Source organism: Natator depressus, chromosome 10, assembly GCF_965152275.1.
Source record: "Natator depressus isolate rNatDep1 chromosome 10, rNatDep2.hap1, whole genome shotgun sequence".
Lineage (NCBI taxonomy): Eukaryota > Metazoa > Chordata > Testudines > Cheloniidae > Natator > Natator depressus.
The window spans coordinates 47868767-47891493 of NC_134243.1; the positions used below are offsets into that span (position 1 = coordinate 47868767).

At 49.9% G+C, this 22727-nt stretch overlaps 1 protein-coding gene across 4 annotated transcripts in view; it reads left to right on the forward strand.

Moving 5' to 3' along the window:
• LINGO1 (leucine rich repeat and Ig domain containing 1) overlaps positions 1–22727 on the forward strand; it is a 447785-nt gene that overhangs the window by 288546 nt on the left and 136512 nt on the right. For all 4 annotated transcript variants that reach the window (XM_074966038.1, XM_074966039.1, XM_074966037.1 and 1 more), the window contains exon 5: positions 5558–5644. The gene's annotated coding sequence lies outside the window, so the exon portion shown is untranslated. The remainder of the gene's footprint in view (positions 1–5557; positions 5645–22727) is intronic.

Sequence of the window (22727 nt, forward strand, 5' to 3'; positions counted from 1 at the left end):
GGAACTCCTTGCCAGAGGATGTTGTGAAGGCCAAGACTATAACAGGATTCAAAAAAGAACTAGATAAGTTCATGGAGGATACGACCATCAACAACTATTAGCCAGGATGGACAGGAAATGGTATCCCTAGCCTCTGTTTGCCAGAAGCTGGGAATGGGCGATAGGGGATGGATCACTTGGTAATTACCCATTCTGTTCATTCTCTCTGGGGCACCTGGCATTGGTCGGAAGACAGTATACTGAGCTAGATGGACCTTTGGCCTGACCTGTATGGCCGTTCTTATGTTCTTACGACAGTCCTGGGAACTGAAGTGCCATGGTACAGCACCGGCAGTGACACTGAAGTCTTGCCTTTGAGCTGAGAGGGGAGTTTAGTGTCCAGGCCCATCTACTGTACTTCTTGGTCTCACTCTGCTGAGGCTGGCAGCAATGTTGTGGACATGTGCCCTCTAGGAACTGTGCTGACAGCTCTGTGCGCTAACAGCCCACACGGCCAGCATCAGATGCTCCTGACATTTGGTCTCTACCGACCCGGGCTGGATTTGAGCCCATTCCCCAGTGGTGAGTGGCTTTGGCTGCATCTCATCAGTGTTCTGAGCCATATGGTCCCATGTCCAACCTCCGTGGGTTTTTCCAAACACCTCTGCCTGTCACTGACCAACTTAAAGGGAAAGACTCCTTCCCGGCTCACCACTGCTATCAATGACCATGTATAGTCTCAGGACCCTAGCCTGGGCGGCACAGCACACCCCCAACTCCTACTGGTGCTGAAGAACATATCAACACAAGCTTCCAGAGCAGACTCCCCCCTCAGCTCCTTTGCACTAAGAGCCTTCCCAAGAGTTATCCAGTTGCGTCCTGGCACCGGAGAGCCACCGCCGAGTGCTTTTAATCTCAATTCTCCAAACTCTGCTAAGCTCACAAGCCTAATGCAAAGATGATTTTTAATGAGCTGGAAGGGCCGTGTCCTCCCTGACTGCGCCCATGACACTGAGCAATTAAAATACAAGCTATAAGTGGGGAGAAAAGAGGGGGGGGAACAACATCTTTGTGCACAGTCATTTACTGGACTGGAACTGCCGATGTCACGCAGGCCATAATCTTTGCTCTTAGTTGGACCCAGACCAAGGAATTCCAGGCTGAGTTCACTGAAGGATCATTGTTACACTGTTCCTGGCTTTGTCAGTGCGCTGAGCCTGCTGGCTGCTCACTTTCCAGATTCTGTCTGTCCATCCATCCATCATTTGCTCCTGCCCCCGGCCCCTTGACATTGCTCCTTTGGGACAGAAGGGCAGGAACAGCCCCACAGAACACCCGCAGAGTAAGGCAGCTCCCTTGCTGGCACAGAATTGAAGGAATGGGGGAATACAGAACATGGGGTATTTTGGGAGTAGGGAAGGGATGGGAGTGGTGGTCACCAGTGCTGCTGCACCCTAACCATTCTCTGTGCCATAGGAGACCAGGGAAGTGGGACATAAGTTAGGGCTGTCATGAAGCTTCCCTGAATTACACCAGCAGCAGGGCAGGCCTGTGGCATGAAGGTGGCTTGAAACAGCTGTGTCCCCACCTCTGCCTGCCTTGCATTGCAGTACCAAGCACAGGCACAGAGTAACAGGATCAGGCCCATGGTACATTACACTCCTTAACTCCAAAGCTCTTCCTCTTGGGTTCGGTTTAACAGCAGCCATTAGGCAGCAGAGATGAGGCCTGGGCGCCCATTTGTGTATCTGGGAGCTTAACATCTCTACTTCAGGCTGAAGGGGAAACTGCTCAGAGAAATCCACAGGGGAGAGGCAATGCTGGGCATTGTAGGCTCTGGGCGAGCTGCCCCTGGGGTGGGGCAGGCAGGCTGTGCAAGATGGCATCCTGGTCGGAGTGAAAGAAGGGGCTCTGTGCTGGACTGGCTATGCAGCTCCCCCACTCCTCCCTTTCCTCCTCCACTGCCTCCCTGTCTCATACTTTCCTTTGGATTCCCTTTTCTTGGCAACTTCTCCCATCAGCAATATTTTCTTCCTTCCTCTCATTTTCCCCTATCCCCCATTCTCACCTCCCTTCTTTAGGACTCTTCCACTCCCCAGTTTTGCACCTTCCTTCCTGAATCTTTCTCTTTCCATCACTCTCTCCTTCCTCCTTTCTTCCCACCTCTCTCTCTTTCATTTCCCCTAGCCTGCCTTTCAGAAGGAAGAAACCCAGACAGGAACTGAACCAGCCCAATTTAGCACTGCTGGGGTTGAAAGTTTATCATCTGTGATTGAAGTATCTGCACTGAGGCCTTGATGTGCCACCTGTGTGCGATTTTGAATTCGAGTTTGCATGCTCCCTGCGACTCATGTAGGTTCGCACAAGCTGTGTTTCAATTTATATCTCTGTCTCTCTATATTTTTAAAGCCGCAGCTAATATTGATTTAGTAACGCAAGTGTTGGAATTTCATCATGCCAGGGAGAATGCATTAAATAAGACACAGTAGTTGTTTAACTCCAAATGTAGGTCCTGGTCTATGGGGTGTATTTTGCTTTAAGAACTGATTTGGGGGAAGATAGATACTGAAGGACATTTGCATTGGGGTGATGGTCAGGGTTGAGAAGAAGCACTGAAGTTATGAGTAGGCTTTTCCCAAGTTCCCTGAGAGTACCCTCTCTGCTCCCCAAGCCCTTTCCTTGGTGGCCCCATCAGCCCTGTTTCATTCAGTACTTTACAAAGCTCACACAAGAAGTGTGGTCTGGGCATAGCCTTGGAGACTCCTAGAGCAGCATGTGCACTGGAGCACAGCTTGGAAAGCATTCATACCAGTGCCAAGTGAACCCCAAATGTTTGGATGTTTCAGTTGTTTATTAGGGAAGCCCCCAAAGTAAGATGTTTAGCTACACCTCTCAGGGCTGCAGACCTGAGCTTGGAGTCTTGCACCAACAAACTTCCTTGGGAGACCGCAGATAACTGCTGACTCTGGTCAAGCTTCACATGCTCTTTTCTCAGGAGCTTTAGCCTTCCTGGGGCTGGGATTGGAAGAAGGAAGGGCAGGAGCAAGTGCATAGAAGCATTACAGATAGGCTGGGCCCATCTGCCCTTAAAGGAGCCAGTCCCACCTGTGGCATAGTTAGCTCACCTCCCCAGGTGGGGCAAATGAAGGTCATGTGACCCAAACAGGCCTTCTGGGGAAGAGATAAGAGCAGAGGCCTGTGGCAGAATTTGGGGAAGTTTGGGTAAGAAGTATCAGGATATAGAGCAGGGAGACAGACCTTCAGAGAGGATGGGCCTGGTCCAGCCAGAGACAGGGGAGAAGACTCTTAGTTCTTTTTGTTTGGGGCTTCTAGGGGAAAGACATCCTTGAGTTCTGTGCTTGAAAGGCTTTGTTGTCTGCTTGTGTGAGCTGGTGGAGGGAAAGTCAAAGGGACTGGGGCAAAGAGTTTATTGAGGAGCCCTGAGAAAGGGAAACTGAGGTAGTGTTGCTGCGGAGCCACCCCATGCCGGGAGGCAGCACTCTGGCCGTGGCTGCCGTGTTACAACAAGAAATAATCTTTAGAAATATGTATCTGAATGCGTATACAAAAGGTATCAAGACTAGTTTGGTTAGGAGTGAATTTGGGACAGAATTTCCAGTTGGATCATACTGGCTCCAAAGCAGTTTGCTCAGCTCTGTCTCTAAAGCACGTAGGAGAGCGGAGCCCAGAGTGCAGGATAATGCCCTCCCCTAACCAGAGTTTCCTGGGTTCTTGGCTCTCAACCAGAGCTTTATACCCCCACCCCACCCCTGAACCCTGTGTGCTATGTCTGTACCAAAGTATCCAGCTTTGTGTCTGGGGATTTCCAGTGGTTCCAGTTCCTGGGTTTCATGCCAGCCTTTTACCTGGTGTTGTCACCTGGATTCATGCCCCTCCCCTGGAACTTAGGGCTTAAGCAAACTCAAAATCACAAAGCCACACTCAGTGGAAGCCCCTGAGTTTAACCTGGTTTAGGTGCTAACTCACAAATTAGCCCTTGTTCTCCGGGATGGTTTGAGGGGCATGGGGAGCACTGGGTGAGCTGAGCTGCCTTGTGTCTGTAATGACGCTTATAGGCAGAAAGAAAAGGAGTACTTGTGGCACCTTAGAGACTAACCAATTTATTTGAGCATAAGCTTTCGTGAGCTTTATGCATCCGACGAAGTGAGCTGTAGCTCATGAAAGCTTATGCTCAAATAAATTGGTTAGTCTCTAAGGTGCCACAAGTACTCCTTTTCTTCATGGGGAGATAGTTTTACTTTGTGTAATGACCCATCTACCTCCCACTGTTCCTCAGATGTTCTTGTCAACTGCTGGAAATAGCCCACCTTGATTATCACTACAAAAGGTGTCCCCCCGGCCCCTCCCGCTCTCACCCTCATTAGAGTGTGTATGGTAACGCCCATTGTTTCATGTTCTCTATGTATATAAATCTCCCCACTGTATTTTCCACTGAATGCATCTGATGAAGTGAACTGTAGCTCATGAAAGCTTATGCCCAAATAAATGTTAGTCTCTAAGGTGCCACAAGTACTCCTTTTCTTTTTGCAAATACAGACTAACACGGCTGCTACTCTGAAACTTATAGGCAGGCAAGTTTCACGTGGTCATATTTTGGGATTTTGCAAAGCTCCCTAGCACTGTTTGCAAGAGAGGGGGACTCCCCTTATGCCATGACTATCTGAGCAGGGAGGATACCCTGGTTGCTCCAGTGTTTTCTATGGGAAACATTTCCAAGAGGATTCACACATGCTCAAGGTCCTTACAGGAAGGACAGTTCTTAGTGTTTAAATACAAAGAAAAGGAGTACTTGTGGCACCTTAGAGACTAACCAGTTTATTTGAGCATGAGCTTTCGTGAGCTACAGCTCACTTCATCGGATGCATAGCATATGCTATATGATATGCTATGCATCCGATGAAGTGAGCTGTAGCTCACGAAAGCTCATGCTCAAATAAACTGGTTAGTCTCTAAGGTGCCACAAGTACTCCTTTTCTTTTTTCTTTTTACGAATACAGACTAACACGGCTGTTACTCTGAAACCTGTTTAAATACAGTGAAACTTGGGCAAGAAATCGCCCTTATTGCACAATTGCATATTTTAAGAGCCCACCCCAAAGTATGCTGGGCCAAACCTGCCCTAGGTGTAACTCCACAGGGGAGGTGACTTTGCCCCTCTAAGTATTATTCTGCTCCACCTGGATTAGGAAATTACTTCTATTAAGTAACTGCTTCTGGTTGGTCTTTGGAGTCATCACTTAAGACAGCCTCAGCTGTAATATATTTGCCATTTTTCTTCTCACTCAGCTCCCTGATCCTGTCTTTCTGTGTCCCTGTTTTTCTTCCCATACAGCCCTATTTACAGCATTCAAATATCAGCCTGGGTGAGGCTTATGCTCAGTTCAACTCATGTTTGGTGAGGGGAGGAGAAAGTTATTTGAAACCTTTTTAACATTCCTGGTGCTTAACTTCGCAGTCTAATTTCCCTTTAACAGCAGAAGCCAAGTGTGTGTGTCTCTCTCTCTCTCTACTGTTAAATGCAACGCAAGCTCTGATTGTGATATCATTTCCTTCTTAGTGCATGACTGGAAAGCAAAGGAGAGGACGACGTCCATTTGAGCTTCTGGCAGCCAATTGGCCTGCATCCTGACACCATCTGACTTGGGTACGTGGGAGTTTTGCCTCCTGACACGGGGGTTTGATGCTATTGTGTTGCAGAATGTATAATGCTCAATGATCTGTTGCTAGACACAAACATGGACTTGTCTGTGTTGCTGTAAGATGGGCAGAAATTCCTTCCTGCTATAGTCTGCCATCAGTCCCCAATTACTTGAGTGTTGAGGAAATGTAGAGCTCTTCAGGAGGAATGCGGAAAATTCCATTCTTTTGGCTGACGGTGGGAAGCTGCTCCTCATATATTTCACCGTAAGTGGGGGTATCTGGGAAGTTGCCATCATGCTTAGTTGGGATGGATCTCCAATGTGTCTGATATTTGGACAACTCCTTGAAAAATACCATCATTACAATCTGGTTAGATTGCATATTGGGGGAAACTTTCTAATGATAAGGATCGTTAAGTACCGGAACAGGTTCCCTAGGGAGGTTGTGGAATCCCCATCACTGGAGGTTTTTAACAACAGGTTAGACAAACATCTGTCAGGAATGATCTAGGTGTACTTAACCCTGCCTCAGAGAGCTGCACTAGATGATCTCTTGAGGTTCTTTCCAGCCCTACATTTCTATGATTCTGTCCTATCACCTGTAGGATATTCCTCCATCATTAAACAAGATTGGTTCTCTATAAGGTCTATATTATGCCGATCACGGAAACGGCTGCCCGCTGACTGAGCTAAGTGTAGATCCCCCCTCCACAGTAATGCAGGGGATATTGGCCAGACAAGCTCTTAATTCTGTCTGAGGGCAAGCAACAGTGCCCTCAAACGACTGTGCTTTGTGAGATGTCTCTGTTACAGTCACACGACATCGTGACGACTCAGCCTGCTTCCCAGCTCTCTCTCTAGGACAGTCGAAAGAGACAGGAGCAGGTTTTGGCTTGTACTATACATGCAAGATCCTAGACTAAAATCTGTGAACTGTCAGTTTGATATAGGCAACGCGTGAGACAGCAAACATCAGAGCTGACTGGGTCTAGGCAATTTCCCAGCACGACAGTCCTCTGGAGAGAACAAAGAGATTGTTCAATGCAGAATGGAATTTAGTTTCCTAATGGGGAAAAAAAAAATCAGGATGATTCAGGCATCTCTTTACATCGAACTGGGGGAAACCATAATTCAGGTTGGATCTGCCCTAATCTGGGGTGAGCTGGTGGGAAGCGCTCTGATCTGTGGCTGCTTTTGAAGGCAGAGCTGTATCTGTACCATGGGTTAGCCAGTGAGGAACCATCTGCTCAGGCCTGCTTCAGAAGGGGAACTGTGTTGCTAACCTGGGGCTGGCTGGCAGGCAGTGTCCTTCCCCTAGGCCTATTTTAGAAAGGAGGGAACATGAACAATGAACTGGTGCTGGCTGTCAGGTTTGTCACACGTTTGGGTTTTTTTTCCTTCTTCCCCCATGTTCTTTGCTCAGACCAAAGGGCAGGAGTCATGGATCCGCTCACTGCAGGCAAAATGGGGACACATCCAAGGACTCCTCGTGCCCCACCGTGCACTCATGTGGATGGCTCCACGCTGTCTTTGAGGTTTCCTTTATCATCATCTATACCATGGTAGCATCTAGAGTCCAGGTGCTGTACAAGCACATAGAAAGGCACAGTCCCTGCCAAGAAAGAGTCTAAAGAGAGGAGATAAAGGGAATATCATCAACCATATTCTACAGAGGAGGAAAATGAAGGACAGGTATCTGGGGTTTTCAGTGGGAGCTGGGGAGCTAACATCTTGGCAAACCCCAGTCATATGGATTAAGTGATTTACCCAAGGTTTGTGGTAGAGTTGGGAATTGAACACAAATGCTCATGTCCCAGTCGAGAGCCTTACCCACAAGGCCATGCTTCCTCCCTATTGCTGTGTGCTCTGCTTCCTCTCTAAATGGACTAAGATGTGACACATGGCCTGGACTCACCTAAAGCAGGGGGTCGCACTCCGTGTGTGTGGGTGAGCTGGCAGATATATATCTGTGTGTGGCTCCTTCAGAGCACTGGGTGGTGAAGCCTGGGCATGCAGGGAGATGGTTACCTGTCTGGACAGGGGAAACAAAAGCCCCTTGGCTGTGTTGGTGACTATCTTTGTGGCACAGGGCAGGGACTGACCAATGTGGTCTTGCTCAGTTTCTGGTCCCTGGGGTGCTCTTTTCTACATTAAACCTGTCCTGTGGCTCGGAGCTGCAAACTATATTCAGCATCAACATGCTGGGATGAAGAGAAATGATCAGTTGTCACCCTCGCACTTCATCATTATGATAACGTTAACAGAAGGCTGATTACTGGGATCATTTGTCAGCAGGCACATGTGTCTACCAATCCCAGATCGCAACAAGATGTGCCACCACCTTGGTGTCATGCCGAATGTTTAAGGGGAACTCCACAATGGGAGGGGTTGGGGGAGAGGGTGACTATCCATCCATCAGTACTGAATGAACAAAACATGCGGATGAACCAGCATGTAGAGGACTTGGGTTGGCATACGGCAGTCGTCATATTTTATCATACCGGTGATTTAGGATTTGGAGCACCAACAGAGCCCTGCTCTGGTAGAGCCCTGCTCTGGTAGAGCCCTTTGGCTGCTCAGGGTTGTAATCTACTGTATCGAGATGCACTGTCCCTTCAGATTAAGGATGGAGATGCACACTGCAGAGAAGCCCACAGAATTCGCACAGGCACTACATTATACTTTAACCCTAAAAGAGAGGGAATCCTGCAGGCTGGATTTTTTGGAATGCCAAGGAGCGAATGAACATATGGATGGAATTTCCTTCTCAATCCAATAGAGAATGGCTCCCTCCCTGTCCGGGTTGGGGTGAATGTGGGCTGACAGTTCTGCATGGAGCCTAGTAGAACTGGTCAAGATTTTGGGGGGGGGGTCAAAGCACTTTTTCGAACAAAGAAATATTGGTTTGTTTTACTAAAATGGAAAATTTCCATTTTGGCCAAAATTTTCCAATTGTTCTATGAAAAAAATGAACACCAACAACATGTTGGTTCTATGTTTGGGGGTTTTATATCTTTTTGTTTGTTTGTTTGTTTGTTTGTCTAATACAGAACACTCTTTTTACTAAACACTGACAATGTTTACCAAAAATGGTTTTCAAAAACAAGTTTTTCGGTTTCAGTTTTTTATTGAGGGGAGGGAACAAAACAATTATTTGTCAAGAGAGATTTCAAGAAAAATATTTGGCAGTTTTCAACTCTGCTGTATGAAGCAAATTAATATACTCCATATAGTATGACTAGATTCCTCTTAACTGCTCCTGAAGAGGAGATACACTGGATATTGCCCCTGGTTGCCTAGCACTAGGCAACTTTCATATCTTCAGTCCCAGTCATACAATTAGGCCCTAGGTGGAACTTCATTGACCTCAGGGGGAGTGGCAGCACTTCTCCAAGGCATATTTAAGTTCATGACTGTTCACTGAAGGAAGGGCTGTTCTCAAAGGCAGCTCTCAAATTCCAGAATGGCAGCAGCAGCGTTGAAGGCAGGGCCCTTCTGGGCTAGGCCTGTGGCTTAGAGAGGCAGTGCAAGGTGCTGCCTTGTAGTGGGGGGGGTCTGAATTTGGGTCCTGGGCATTTACACCTGCTCTTTCTCCCTCCTCTACCCAAGCCAGCGTGGGGAGGGAGCATGCGGGGGGTGGGCAGGGGCAACAGGAAGCAGGCTGGGCGATTATTAGTTCAGTAGTGTTTTTTTTAAATAAATGCTAGAAAATACATATATCTCTTCTTTGAACCAGGGCATGATTTACAGGGACCTTTCTTTTTATTATTATTATTAATTATTTATTTGTATTGTAGGGGCCCATAAAAGCCACAGTCCTAGCCCAGCACCCCATTGTGCTAGGCACTGTACACAAACAGAACAAAAAGACAGCCCCTGCCCCTCTGTCCTCTCTGCACATACATGTCACCTTGTATTCTGCCCCGCAGTGTTGCCAGGTCCTGCAGTGTTAGCACAAGCCACCTGATATTTGATGTTTTTCATAAAGCCCCAGCTCCTGGATTCATGGGGTTACAAGAGAATCGCAGCTTTTGTTATTTAAGAAAAGGAAGTTTCCAGCCCTTGTGGTATGGTGGATATTTAAAGCCTGTAAACATGAACTGAGCTCACCCGAAAGGCTCCGGACCCAGAAGGCAAAGTGTCTGCTTTCTTTAAACCTCATGATTTGGGGGACCTGGCTCATGCTTTTTGAATGCTGACAGTTGGCAACCTAATGGTTCCCATCCGTCCAAGCTCTGCCTGGGGGTGAATTGGCCTCTTCCATGTTGTCTGAACAGCTCTATCAGCAATCAAGTTTCATGCAGTTAATGTGGCAGGTGATACCACAGCCACACTCCTAATCTGTTACCAAACACTTCTGGAATTCATCCCTAGAGACCACAGAGGTATACAGGCTGCTGCCCTTCACGCTTCTCTCACATGCACATGGACTGACATACAAACCTGAATGCAGAGTGACACATGCACAAACATTCATCCTCTTTGCTCAGAGGCGTATGTTTGATCACAAACGTCCCCCCAGCCTCTTACTGCTACAGCTCAGCTGAGCGATTAAGGGGTGCGTGCCCCCCTCTCCATCCCCAAGGCTCATGTTAAATTCACTCCTCACACCTCTGTCAGAGCTGCCTACAGGTAGGACACAGCAGCGGCGCCATGCCGTGTTCCCTCCCTATCCTAACGTGGCAGCTTTTTGAACATCTTTTCCTCCTCCAATGGGAGGAGAGGTGTCTGGGCATGGGATCTCAGAGCCATATCCTTGGCTGGTGTGAATTAGCTCAGCTGTGCTAACTTAGTGGGACTACACTGGTTCACACCAGCTGACTATCTGGCCCTCAAATGTCAAACGAGAACGAGGGTTTCAAAGGGCTTTACAAGCATCAATGTAGTAATCCCTTCACAGTGCCCAGTGAGGTGAGTGATATCCCCATGGGAGAGATAGGGAAAGTGAAGCACGGGAGCCAGGCAATGACTTGCCCAGCAAGTCAGGAGCAGAGCCAGGAATAGTCTCCTTGCTCCCATCCTGGTGCCCCTTCATCCCTGTTCTTCAGTCTCCTCTCTCCTGAGATTCAGTGGAACACAGTCTTTCCGTTTCCACTTTGCTGTAGTGACAAGTGGAAGCTGGCACTGGCTTCCCCACCCTCCACTTGCTGCCCAGCAGGAGATTCCTGAAGAGCCATATTTCATGACTGTGGGGCAGAGGGCATAGCGCCTTGCCAGGCTGCTGCCGCCAGTGTCAGCATATGGCCGGAACGGAGGGTGGACCTTGATCAGAGAAGAGGCTGCAGTACCCTGCTGCCTATCTCTAGCCAGCACTAGGAATCCCCTCTGCTTTCCACATGGAGGTGCAGCTGCCATGTATCCCTGCCCATCAGCTCCCCGTCCACTTCCATCCCCTTCTGCTCCAGCTAAGCCCTCCCACCCTACCCTCTCAGGGCCCCATTCTGACTACAGCAGGGTACCAGCAGCTCCCAAAGGGGCTCTGGGAATGTCAGCAATGGGAGAACCAGTCCACGGAGGGAGGGGGAGAGGACCGGGGGGAAGAGAAAGGGATGTGGAAGAGGAATAGAAGCAAGAAAGAAAGGGATGAGTTAGAGATCTTGGCATGATACAGCACCAGGATCAGAGGCGAGGGAGGGGGAGCGCCAGCTCCTTTACAGAAACATGTCTATCCAGGGATTGCACACCATTGTGCAGGTCAGCACTTTGTTTGAGAGAAAACAATAAAAGTTGTCAGGCGGAGAAAACATTCCATCCACCAATAACTTCATTTTGCTGAACAGTCTGCTCGCTCCGAGAGGAAAATCAATGAGAGCAAACCCAATCTCCATGCCTGGCAGGAGACACCAGCCCGAGCCCAGCAGTCCCCTCAGGGTGCTAGCCACCCCTATCCAAGTCGAGGGGGAACTGGTCCAGAGGACAGAGGTGGGGGAGAGTTCGCCCGGAGAGGGGGCAAAGTGTGGGACTAGGGAGTTGCTGCCTTCTGGACTTTAAGAAATGATATGGTTGGAGGGGCTGGGGGAAGAGAAATGAGGCGAGAGCCAGGTGAAAGAGAGGAGGGAAGGAGAGAATGTGACAGAGGAGAGAGCTGCTGTAACCTCCCTTCACAGTTTCTGTTAATAGAAGCGCTGAGGGCTGTGAGGAAATGGCCCAAATGTTATGGAGCACGTGGGTGGGAGAGGGCAGGAAGGAAGGAAAGCGGAGACAAGAAAGCAGAGAGGGAGAGGCAGCAATAGGCTCAGCCCAGCTTCATGGGGGAGGGCGTGGTTTGAGGAGAACAGGCAATTTCCTTAGCTGTTATACTCTCCTCCTCCATTTATTATTGTTCATATCACAGTGGTGCCAACGAAGCTGAGGGACCCTCTGTTATGCCCTGTAACGAGAGGCAGTCCCTTCCCTCCAGGGCTTCCGTTCCATGAGACAAGACGGACAAAGGATGGGAGAGGCAGTGACTCTGGCCTTGCCCGACTCCCACCCCCACACAAAGCCCTGAACTCGGGGCAGGCGGTGCTGTCACTCCAGCTGGCTGGCCTGAGAGGGGACAGAGGTAAAGCTCTGGTAAGCACAACCCGCCAGCTCTGTGTACTTGAGGGTGATGTCATGGGGTGGCCACTCTCCCTGAAGCTAGGCTAACTTGGGAGAAGTTAGCTCTGCGGTGAGTGAAGATAGGCCCTCAGTTGAGGTCACTCAGCCGGAGGCCCAGTCTAGTACCCAATGCACTCAGCCATACTGCCTCCCTTTCCCCTCTCTCATTTCATCCTTCCCCACTATGAGACATATCTCCCCACACTCTCCCCAATATCCCAGAAAGAAACCTAGCTTGAATTTCTTGCCTGTTACTTTTCTCTGTCCCATGCCACTTTCTAGGTCAAATCAGCACCAGGCATGAACATGAGACCTTTTTTTGGTATCACATTAGCAAAACGAAATATTAATAGTGCAAAATGCTAATAGGCAGGTGAGAGAGACAGGTCGCACAATCTGATAGTCACATTGTGTATGCAACGGCTGTCCCTCAGCATGAAGGTGAGTGCTAACAAAAGACCCAGTACTGCTCAGGTGTCTGGGAGCTAACAGGATTAGTAGCACTGTTCAAAGACACCCCCCCGACCCCAACCCATGAATGGGGGCTGGATCCAGAGGGGTTGGCATCCGCTGCCATGGGATGTTTTGAGCCAGATGCCCTGGGTGACCCTGCCTGGTGCTGGAGTTTCAGGACAACTGAGAAATGTGCTGCTCTGAAAAAATGCAGCTGTGTTAATGCTACTGAACAGGAATGCCAGCTCCTGAGGGCCCCCTCCCGTCCCCCCACCCCCCGGCCCCAGGCGCGAAGTGGGGACGGGCGTCTCAGTCTGGAGTTCCAGGTCTGAGCTCTGGCTTGGCCTAGTGGGTGCCAGAACCTTCTCTTCCCAGGAACTCGCTCTGTGACAGAACCATTTAGGCTAAAATGGGTGCTTAAAGGGAGGTGCCTAAGGTACCAGTTCATATCCAGGGCTCTGAGAATTGGGATGTTTCTATCTGGTGCCTACAGAGGTGTGTAAACACCCATATGAGGGCACCCAAGTTTGAAAATGGTGGGTCAGATCCTTGGAACTTGGCTGATTTACACCAGCTGAGGACTTGGCTCATTGGCACTGAACCGCTCCGTGCCTCGGTTTCCCCAGCTGTGCCATGAGGATCATAATACAACCTGCCCAGAGTGGGATGTTGTGGAGCTTCTGGTAAACGGCTTGAGAGCTTTGCATGTGTGACACTTTGGAAGCCCAAACGATGCATGCTAATAAGCATTATTCTAAAATCCCCTAACACTAGGCACCACCATCAGCTGCAATGCACAGGGCCATGACTGCAGAACAACATGCTGTTATTTGAGGAGTAGGTTGTGGCTTATAGGTGCACCGCTGAGCCGCCCCACATGGGAAGGGCAAGGGGAGGTTAGTCTGTGAGCTTTGGGGCAGAGACTGTCATTATGTGTGTGAAGAGCACCCCATGCAGGGCTGTCATGCTCTCCACCTGGGCTGTCTCCTGTGCCAGATGAAACAGGTTCATCTCCTTAGTGCACTGGCCCCACTGTGGGGGCCAGGGATGGAAGGCAGGCAACAGCTGGGCCTCCTCCCTGAGCCTCCTGTACTCCTGAGAGCACAGGGGGCCTGATCCAAAGCCTGGTGAAATTGGTGTGTGTGTGTGGGGGGGTCCAGTGACTATGATGGACTTTGGGTCCGTTCCCCGGGCACAGGAATGGCTGTTCAGGGCGGGGGGGGGGGGGGATGGACCCCTTGCACTGTTCTTAATTAGGGAATATCCCTGAAGTTCCCTGACTCCAGCTGTTCTCCCAGTGCTCTCCCTCCACTCACAAGCCTCTCCCCCAGCCTGTCACCCTTCCACACCACACTTCTCCCCTTGCTCATTGAGCAGCCTGCACCTCTCTTTGGCCCTGAGCAGCAGCTCCTCTGTCTAAAGGACATGATCACTTGCCCCTCTCCAGAGGTGGAGTTGGAAATCAGAGCCCTGCATCTCCTACATCCTCTCTGCTGGACCCCCTACACCCTGGGGCTCAGTACCCTGCTCTGCATGGAGAACCCCAGAGCACTCGAGGTCAGGATCCAGCAGAGAGACTGCCAGAGAACAGTGCAATTGATGCAAAGTAAAAGGAGGGGCAAACCTCTTAGGCCCCCCTTCCTCTGTTTTGCCAGGCATCTTGCTTTGGAGCTAGTTTCGGGGAGCATATCCAGCCATCCTGCCATGCCACTGACTGCTCTGCACATGGACAGCTGCCCACAGAGCTGCTGCAGCCAGGTCTCAAAGGGGAGCAGCTTCTCCCTTCTCCTTCCACTGCTCCCCAACGCCCTGAGGGACAGGGTCTGTGATGCCTGTCCATCCGCTGCTCCCTGCACTGGTGGAGGGGGGCATGCAGGGGGCAACGGCTGGAGAGAGGAGAAGGTTGAGGGAGAGAGGGACAGGAGAAAGGAGGAGAAGATTTTGCAAAAACCCACCTTAACCCCTCTTATTCCCTCTCCCAGCCCAGACAGCTAAAGGACTAGCAGGCTCCCAGTGCCCGCCACCGGTGCCCCAAACCATGCAGCACCTGCACTGCTCTTCCCCAACAGGTTGGTGTGGTGGGAGACATTAAATCTCAGGCATCCATGACTAAGGGGAATGTGGGTTAAAAATAGGCTAGAAGCCGCTGGAGGTTTTTCCAACCATCGGACAGCGACTTCCCGACTCTGAACGGGAGATGGTATCTTGTATACGCAGCTCAGAATGTCACATTAGTGTTAAACGAGGGGAAAAACCAGAGTGGAAAAGGGAGTGTGCGAGACAGGGCTGCGCTGCAGTTTAGTCCTTTTGGTTTACGCTCTGATACTTTATGGTTAATTACACCCTGACATGCACAAAGGGGAAAAAAGGATTTTAAAAAAGCTTTTAAAAAATTACCTTCCATGAAATATTCAGGACATGCTGCTCCTTTTTTTAAAAACTGGCATAATTACTCCTGCAAGGCTTTTTCCAATTCTCTGGATTTCATTGCATTTGGAGAGAAGCAGCAGAAACATTTGTCCTTGTTAACACAGAGAGGAGCTGTTGGGGGGGGGGGGGGGAAGAGTTGTACCGGTTAGGAGAGAAGTTACCATATTAAAATAATGTAAATGGGGAGGGGAGCAGTTGGTGCCAACACGCTCCACGGTGTCTGGGAATCTCGATTGTGGTGTGGCTGGAGGGGGAGGGAGTCTAGCTATGCAAAGGATATTTTACCATCTGAGTGCACTAGGATCTGCGCTGGTAGTGCACTGGTGATGGGGATCCCATCCCACGAGTGCACTAGGGTCTGCACTGGCATTGTCCAGTTGTGTAGCACAGTGTGTGTGATGGGGACGCACAGAGGGGAGATGTGCAGGACACAGAGCTTACATTACTAAGAGCCAAGAGCTGTTTTACTATGAGGAAACACTTGACATTTAATTGGAGACCAACTGCTTGCAGATCCCCTGTGTTCCTGGGTGCCCTGTTAATAGCTTTTGGGCCACGGCTGTGATGGTGTGCTCCCTGCATTCCCACCCCCTCAAACGGAATGGCAGCCCCTGAAATGGCAGGCCACGCCTCCAGATGTCACCTCAGTCAGTGCTGTGTATTTCTACAGCACTTTTCAGCCGAGGCTCTCAAAGCACTTGGCAGAAGTGGGTAGCTGTCATTATCCGTGTGTGATAGGTGAGGGGAAGCTGAGGCAGAGGAGGCCAGATCTAGAAGAGTAACAAGGAAGTGTTAGCATGATTCTCTGCCATGGGTAGGAGTGTGGGGTTTGATTGCAGTGGTGCTGTCACCATGGTAGAGAGCAGTCCCGTCATAACATCAATACCCGAAAGCTTGGGAAGGAGCCATGCTAAGTTAGCGTAGATGGGCCCGGAAATCTGAGGGTCCTGTCTCCACTGAAACATGCTGCTAGAAATGGCATCTGGGGGGTTCCCATTCATTGCTCACTCTACAGGTACAAGGCTGGGTTTTCAGGCTGACAACACTGCAGACTCACTCCAGATTCGGAGTTGTCTGCCTCAAGCATCAGCACCGCTGCCACCAGAGGTGGGTGAGAAGGGTAGGTAGGACACCACTGAGATGAGCCACTGTGTACACCCCAGGGGAAATGGTCTTCTGTTGGAGCTATTCCCTTGGTGCTAAGGGAGCCAGAATTAGAATTGAGTTCACTCTTTCTTAGCTGTACTGATGCCACAGGGTGAATTGGAATAGAAACAACTACTTTTGTCACTAAATTCAGCAACTGTGACATGAAGGGAGCAGAATGCTGAATGAGAAAGTGCTGTCTTTACAGTCACTTTACTGACCACACCCATGCTTTAAGGGACCGTCCCAGGGTCACACAGTGAGTCATTGGAATAGACCCCCAGTCCTCTGACTCGCAGCCTCTGGGTCTAGCCACAGCATCACCTTTCTGAGGAAGGCAGGGAGAGTTAAACACCCAAATCAGGGAGCCTTTTCAGTACCACAGCACATCCCATGATTCAGCCTGCCCCCCTCCGTGTGCTGGAGTGGGGGAAAGGAGGTGGCTGGCATTTTATGAATTAATCAAAGACAATGGTGTTTGGTAGAGCAGTTGATTTAAAGAGCCCTTTGCAAGCATGTGTGTAATATGATTTCTTATCCCAGCCTGGCTCTGCGTGCTCCTGCCAATAGGAACTGTTCCAGCTCACAGCCACATCCTGGGGAGACAGGCAGAGTGTTCTTTTCATCTACAAATAAAACAAACAGGAACAAAGAAGACAATAATATTGACTTTTATCATTGATATTCCCATTTATTTCAGTAATAATTAGTAATTCTATCGCCATGAAGGCATAGCTCATAATCTCATTGTTTCATGGGAGCTTTTTAGTGTCATCTCAGACAATACAGACACACACAGCTTTGGTGGTGGGGGGAGAGAAGGATGCGGGCAGACAAAGGGGGAGAGGGAGACTAGAGGGAGGGAGGGGAGGGGAGGGGAGGGGAGGATGGAAAGGAGACAGGGATGGGAGATGAGATGCATGAGTCTTGACTGCAAAATCCACGCCAGGGGGAGAGACTGTGCACCCAGCAGAGGAACAATGGCTGAGGGAAAGAGAAATAGACTCAGGAGAGGGGGCGAAGAAGCCAGCAAGGCGGGGAAGGGAGAGCCAAGGAGGGAGCGAGCGCTGGCTTGGTAAGAAGTTGTAGCTGGGGGAATTCGGAGAGGCTGGAGCAGCCTGTGGAGACTTCTCTTGCTCTCTGCTTCCCCCGAACAACTAAATCCGAGCTGACAGCTGCTTGTTAAGAGAAGCTGAAGACAGAGGGGCTCATGGGGAGCCATGTGTGCTGACAGTGCCCAGGAACAGGTTCGGAGAGGAAGGCCCATGGCCACTGCTCCTTCCTTGGGCTGCTGTCTGCAGTAAACACATGGGTACCAAAGAGACCTGGAGAAAGGGACCGCAGTGGCTTCATCTTGTTAGCGCTGGCTGCAGCTGTCATCTCCCTTGGCCAGCAGGAGCCTTTGAAGTGAGAACCCCCAAATCTCAAGGCACAGTGCAGGCCGGCTTTAGGGGGTGTAGAACACAGTGCTATGGTGTGAGGGGCGACGCCACAGGCCAAGTGCAACCTTGGGCTCCTAAGGGGGTGCCATCGTGGGGGGGGGGGATTTGGCCCAATGAGTGCTGCATTGCTGTGGGCTGTAGCTGGGATTGCAGCTCCTATAGCCGGCGGAGACAAGGCGGTTATGGGAACCCGGGCACAGAGGGGCTGAAGGCCAGAAATCCAGGAGGGCTCAGCATCTGCAGTCAGAGCCAGGGTTTCCAAAGAGCTCTGCTCCCATTTGGACTCCTCAGTGAAGGGACCTGGTTTCAAAGGGGCTCAGAACTCAGAAGCTTCCTTTGTTCTCCTGGGGGAGAAGGGCTCCTCATTGTTCTCAGGGGGTCCAAGAGGAAGAAGTCTCCGCTGTTCTCAGCGGGAGCTGCTGGGTACTGAGTACTTTCAGAAGTCAGGCCCTGAGTGCCCAAGCGTTTCATGGTGTTGCTACCTGGCTGTTCATGTCATGGCTCTGTGCTACTGTCCTGATGCCCATTTAGCATCAGGGTGCTGTGAGCTGATCTTGTCAGGGGATTGCCACTCCCGAGTCCAGGTGCTGTAGGGTAGCCACGAGAGCTATGATTTCAGCTCATTCTATCCCTAGAGTTTTGCTTCTGAGATTTAATTTTGAACCACCCCCAAACCTCAGCCCAAAGCACCAGGTTGGATGATTTTGGAGTTTGTAATGAAACCTCCAAGCAGGTAAATCTGGAAGCTCTGCCCAGCTGTGATGACAGAGAGGGGCCCCAGCCTCACAGTTCACAGCCGGATGCAAATTTTCCCTAAGTTCAAGGGTGTTTGGATTCAGGGTTTTGGGTTGTTCTAGTGTAGAGATAAGAGTTTGTGCCAACTTTCTCCAGCTGTCAAGGGTTGTTTTGATTCTGTCCCATCATTACGGCATTTAACATGTACCAAATAAGAGGCTGTACAGGCATTAACAATACCCTCCCAGCCCTTGTCTGAGATGAGTACAATGATTATTTTTCAGGTTTCCGAGTAGCAGCCGTGTTAGTCTGTATCCGCAAAAAGAACAGGAGTATTTGTGGCACCTTAGAGACTAACACATTTAGCGCATAAGCGTTCGTGAGCTACAGCTCACTTCATCAGACCCCCATTTTAAAGAGGGGGAACAGAGACACAGAGAGGTTAAGAGATTTGCCCAGGGCTACATAGGGCATCAGTACCAGAGCCAGGAATAGAAGTCACCTCCAGCTCCCAGTCCTGCACTTAGTTCCTGTGATGGGGTGTTTGCCCCACACCAGCCCTGAAAGGGTTAAGGTGGCACAGCTAGAGCCAGTTAACCTCAGAGACTGCACCTGTGGAGAGTGGGCTTGATTGAAAGCGACTAGTGGCTGATAAAGATGGGGAAGGTGCTGGGGGAGATGCTGGCTAAGGGATAAAGCCAGGAGGTTTGCAGCAGAGAGGGGCTGCAGTAGGGAAGTCAGCAGTTGCTCTTGGGCCCTGATGAAAGGGTTTACCCAGAAGCATGGAGAAAAAGCCTGTGGGAGTGGAATAGGAAGCAGCCCAGGGAATGAGTGGTGAGGTTAGAGATTATGTAGATCTGGGCTGCTGACTGTAGGGTCCCTGGGCTGGAACCTGCAGTACCAGCTGAGTTGGGTTCTCCTACCAGTCCCTGGGAAGTGGCACAGGATTGTAGGACACACCAAAAGGATAGCTGATCTGGAGGGACTTTGGTACCCCAGGAAGGGGGAAGTATATGGTGAGGGCTGAGTTGCGAAGAGAGGGAGCATCCCAAGTTGAAGAGAGACACAGGCCACTGCGTGAGCGAATGATGGAAGCGGGTGCTAGATCAGACAAGAGTTGCTTCCCCAAATACAGCCATGAGGGGTGCCCCAGCAATGAGCAGAGAACCCTGTTCTAGCCTGCCTCTCCAGCTAGCCCGTCTCCTGATTTTGAGAGGGTTGTATCATACGCTGCAAGCAGAATTTTCATGGCTGTGAAAGCATCAGCGGATCTCTGCAGGGACCTGCATCAGCATAAGCTTGTGGAGCCACGTGATTGCCTGCCACAGTGCAGCAAGAGTCTTGCAACAATGTGATGCAAATGACTGTGTTATGATGTCACTACTAGTTTGGCTCAGAGAAGAAATGTACATGGTGATAGCAGCCCAGGCGTGAGCCCAACCATTGTCAGGTTTGTGGGGGGAGCTGGGAGTTTCAGAGGAGATGGTGTGGGGTGACTCTGAGGGAATGGCCGAAACTGAGTAATCAGGGTTTCCTGCAGCTTCCACTCCATTTCAGCTTCTAACCAGCCCGTGATGAAAAATGTTTGCTGTGCTTCTCCCTTCCTCAATCTCTGGCCTCTTTATAAAAAATCCTTTCTGTGCTCCCTAAAATAAACTCACTTTGCACTTGGAGTGAACAATACAGAGCACCCGGGCTGCAGAAGCAAGGAAGCCAGTCCTGCGCCCCCTGCCCTATGGCCATAGAGGGGAGAAAGGTAATCCATTAGGGAATGGGGGGAGGGCTTGGAAGAAGTTGGCCCTCCTGGTTGTTTCTCTATTTGCTCCTGACTGCTCTGTGCATCATCCCAAATTGGTCTGGGGGCCCGTTTCCTGCATCTATTTTTGTGTCGCTCCATTAAATTCAGATCCCTACCTCGGGTTTGAAAGATGGTTTCCGGTACACAAAGTCCCAAGCATTATCAATTCCACAGGAACCGCTGTCACGGCAGCCACAGGGACCAGCGAGCAGCGAATGCAAATGCAGGGCAGTGTTTTTATTAGGATTTAAATGAGTTTAGGGCTGTTTAGAATTACAATGTGATTTGAGTCAGGAGGGGCTTATAAAACTGGTACAAGTTCATATATTATACAACAAACGTGCTAAACCCCATGACTCCAGCCCGACTGCATTTCTGTAGCAAGCCAGGGAAACAAACTTCTGTCAGAATTCAAACTTCTGTCAAGCCTCTGTCAGAATTCCAGCAGATCTTCTGGGCTCAGGGATTTGGCCCTTCTCTCTTGGGGCCAAGGAAGTGGCTGCTCCAGGTGAGGGCAGTGCTAAGCAGCCCAGCCGCTCTGCCTGCTGAAGGCAGTGATGGTTCCAAGCATGGAGCACATATAGAATGGGGCCTCAATTTTGTGCACACACACAAATAATAACCACCATGCAATTCAGCAGGAGCTACGGTCTGTGCTCCACAGAGCCCTGGAAGGAGAATAGCAAGGGGCACTCCAGGCCAGGATGAAGGCACAATGGCCATGCTGCAGCCGGGTTGGCAGATTGCACAATACCTGCTTGTATTATGCCTGGCCCAAGCTGAGCAATTCTTCCCTCACTTATGTGAGCACGAAAAGCTTTCTCCAAAGCCCTCAGAAGTCAGTAGAAAGTAGGGTTGCTGATTTGGGTTGGATGTATTCCTGGAGGTTTCATCACGTGACATAGTCTTTAATTAAAGATTCATCTTTAATTCTTGGAGACTCCAGGACAATCCTGGAGGGTTGGCAACCCAAAGGCTCCCAGAGATTCCAGAGAGCTTTGCATCAAGTGCTATCTTCATACCCTCTCTGTCTCTCTCGCAAACACACACACACACACACAGAGAGGTTTTAGAAAGGAAGGGGAAGGTTTTAGATATGCAAAATGTCAATGCCATGGTGGGGGTGGGCTTTGCTGCACCCCAGGGTCCTTCCTGTGAGCTGCTACATTGTCTCCTTTGAAGACAGGGACCTGGGGTGCATCGGAGCCCCAGGGAGACTGATTGCTGCAGCTCAGCAGTGGGAAGTCTACACCAGGTGAGAGGTAAGCTGAAGAAAGGCCCCTCAACAGGCTGTAGTTAGAGGAGAGCCGGGGGGTTGGGAGGGCGGGGAGGACGTGAGTTGAGCTAAGGAGCTGGGATTCTCTCACCTTCAGTTTGGATGAGTGTCAGCTGTTGCCGTTTGGGTTTGGAACGTGCCCTCCAGTCAGCAATGCCCAATGCTGCACTTCCAGCCTATGGAGTGAGCGCTTTCTACCACCACAGCCTCATGTTTCCATGCCCAAATTGCGTTACCGGCCACTGAAATGCAGCCACCTCTGGGATGGAACATGTCAGCAGCTGCTATTTCACTGTCAACAGTCCAGTACACCACAGTGCAGAAGGCTACTGTATCCCACTGAAAGTGCAGGAGAAATTTGCATAGGCAGACTGGCGCAACTCAAACCCAAACCAGGAGGGCACTGGGACGGTGGGTCTGACACCTTTGCAAAATACCTTTGCATCTTCCAGAAAGATGGGAATCTTTAATACCCATCTTGATTTTACTTCTTGCCCCAAACTAAGTATCCCTAGTTGTCTTCTCATAACATTACACTGATCTCTACTGGAGTCACTCCTGATTTACACCCCTGAGAGAAGAATCAGGTTTCCAGCACCATTGATTTGGAAGGAAAGGTATCACCTGCTGAAACTGCCACACCACTTCTGGCAGCTACTAAGATTTTGGTGGCTTCCCATCCAAGTACTGACTAGGCCCAACTCTGCTTGGCTAAGGTGGTCGGATGAGAGCACAGCCCAAGGGAATAAGGTCGTCATCTCATTGGTGCTATTTAATAAAAACCTTTGTATAATAAACGGGGCTTATGTGTATGGAGGTAGAGGTGAAAGAGAGAGCAAATACTACAGGCATAACTGGGCTGTACACATTGCCAAAGAGTTCATGATGCCTAGATACAATGGTGAAGGGGAAATTAAAAATGCCTGAATCCATTCAATTAGCGAGTCCAAGAAGGAAAGGGAAGTTTTAGTCACTAGCTCATTGTGGTGTTTTTGCATGGTCTCAGTCATGGTACTACTGTGTTAGATTTTTGATCTCTGAATGATATAGCTGAATATGTGAATGAGGACAATATGGTTGTATTGAAATCCTAGAGAAAAACTCCTTTATGCTCCCCTGCATGTTTGTTTGTGTACAAGGCTGCTTCGTTGGAAGAAACAGAGGAGAGAAACATGGGAGGGTGGGAGTGAGATAGCTTTGAAGCTTACAACGGAATTTCAGGACTG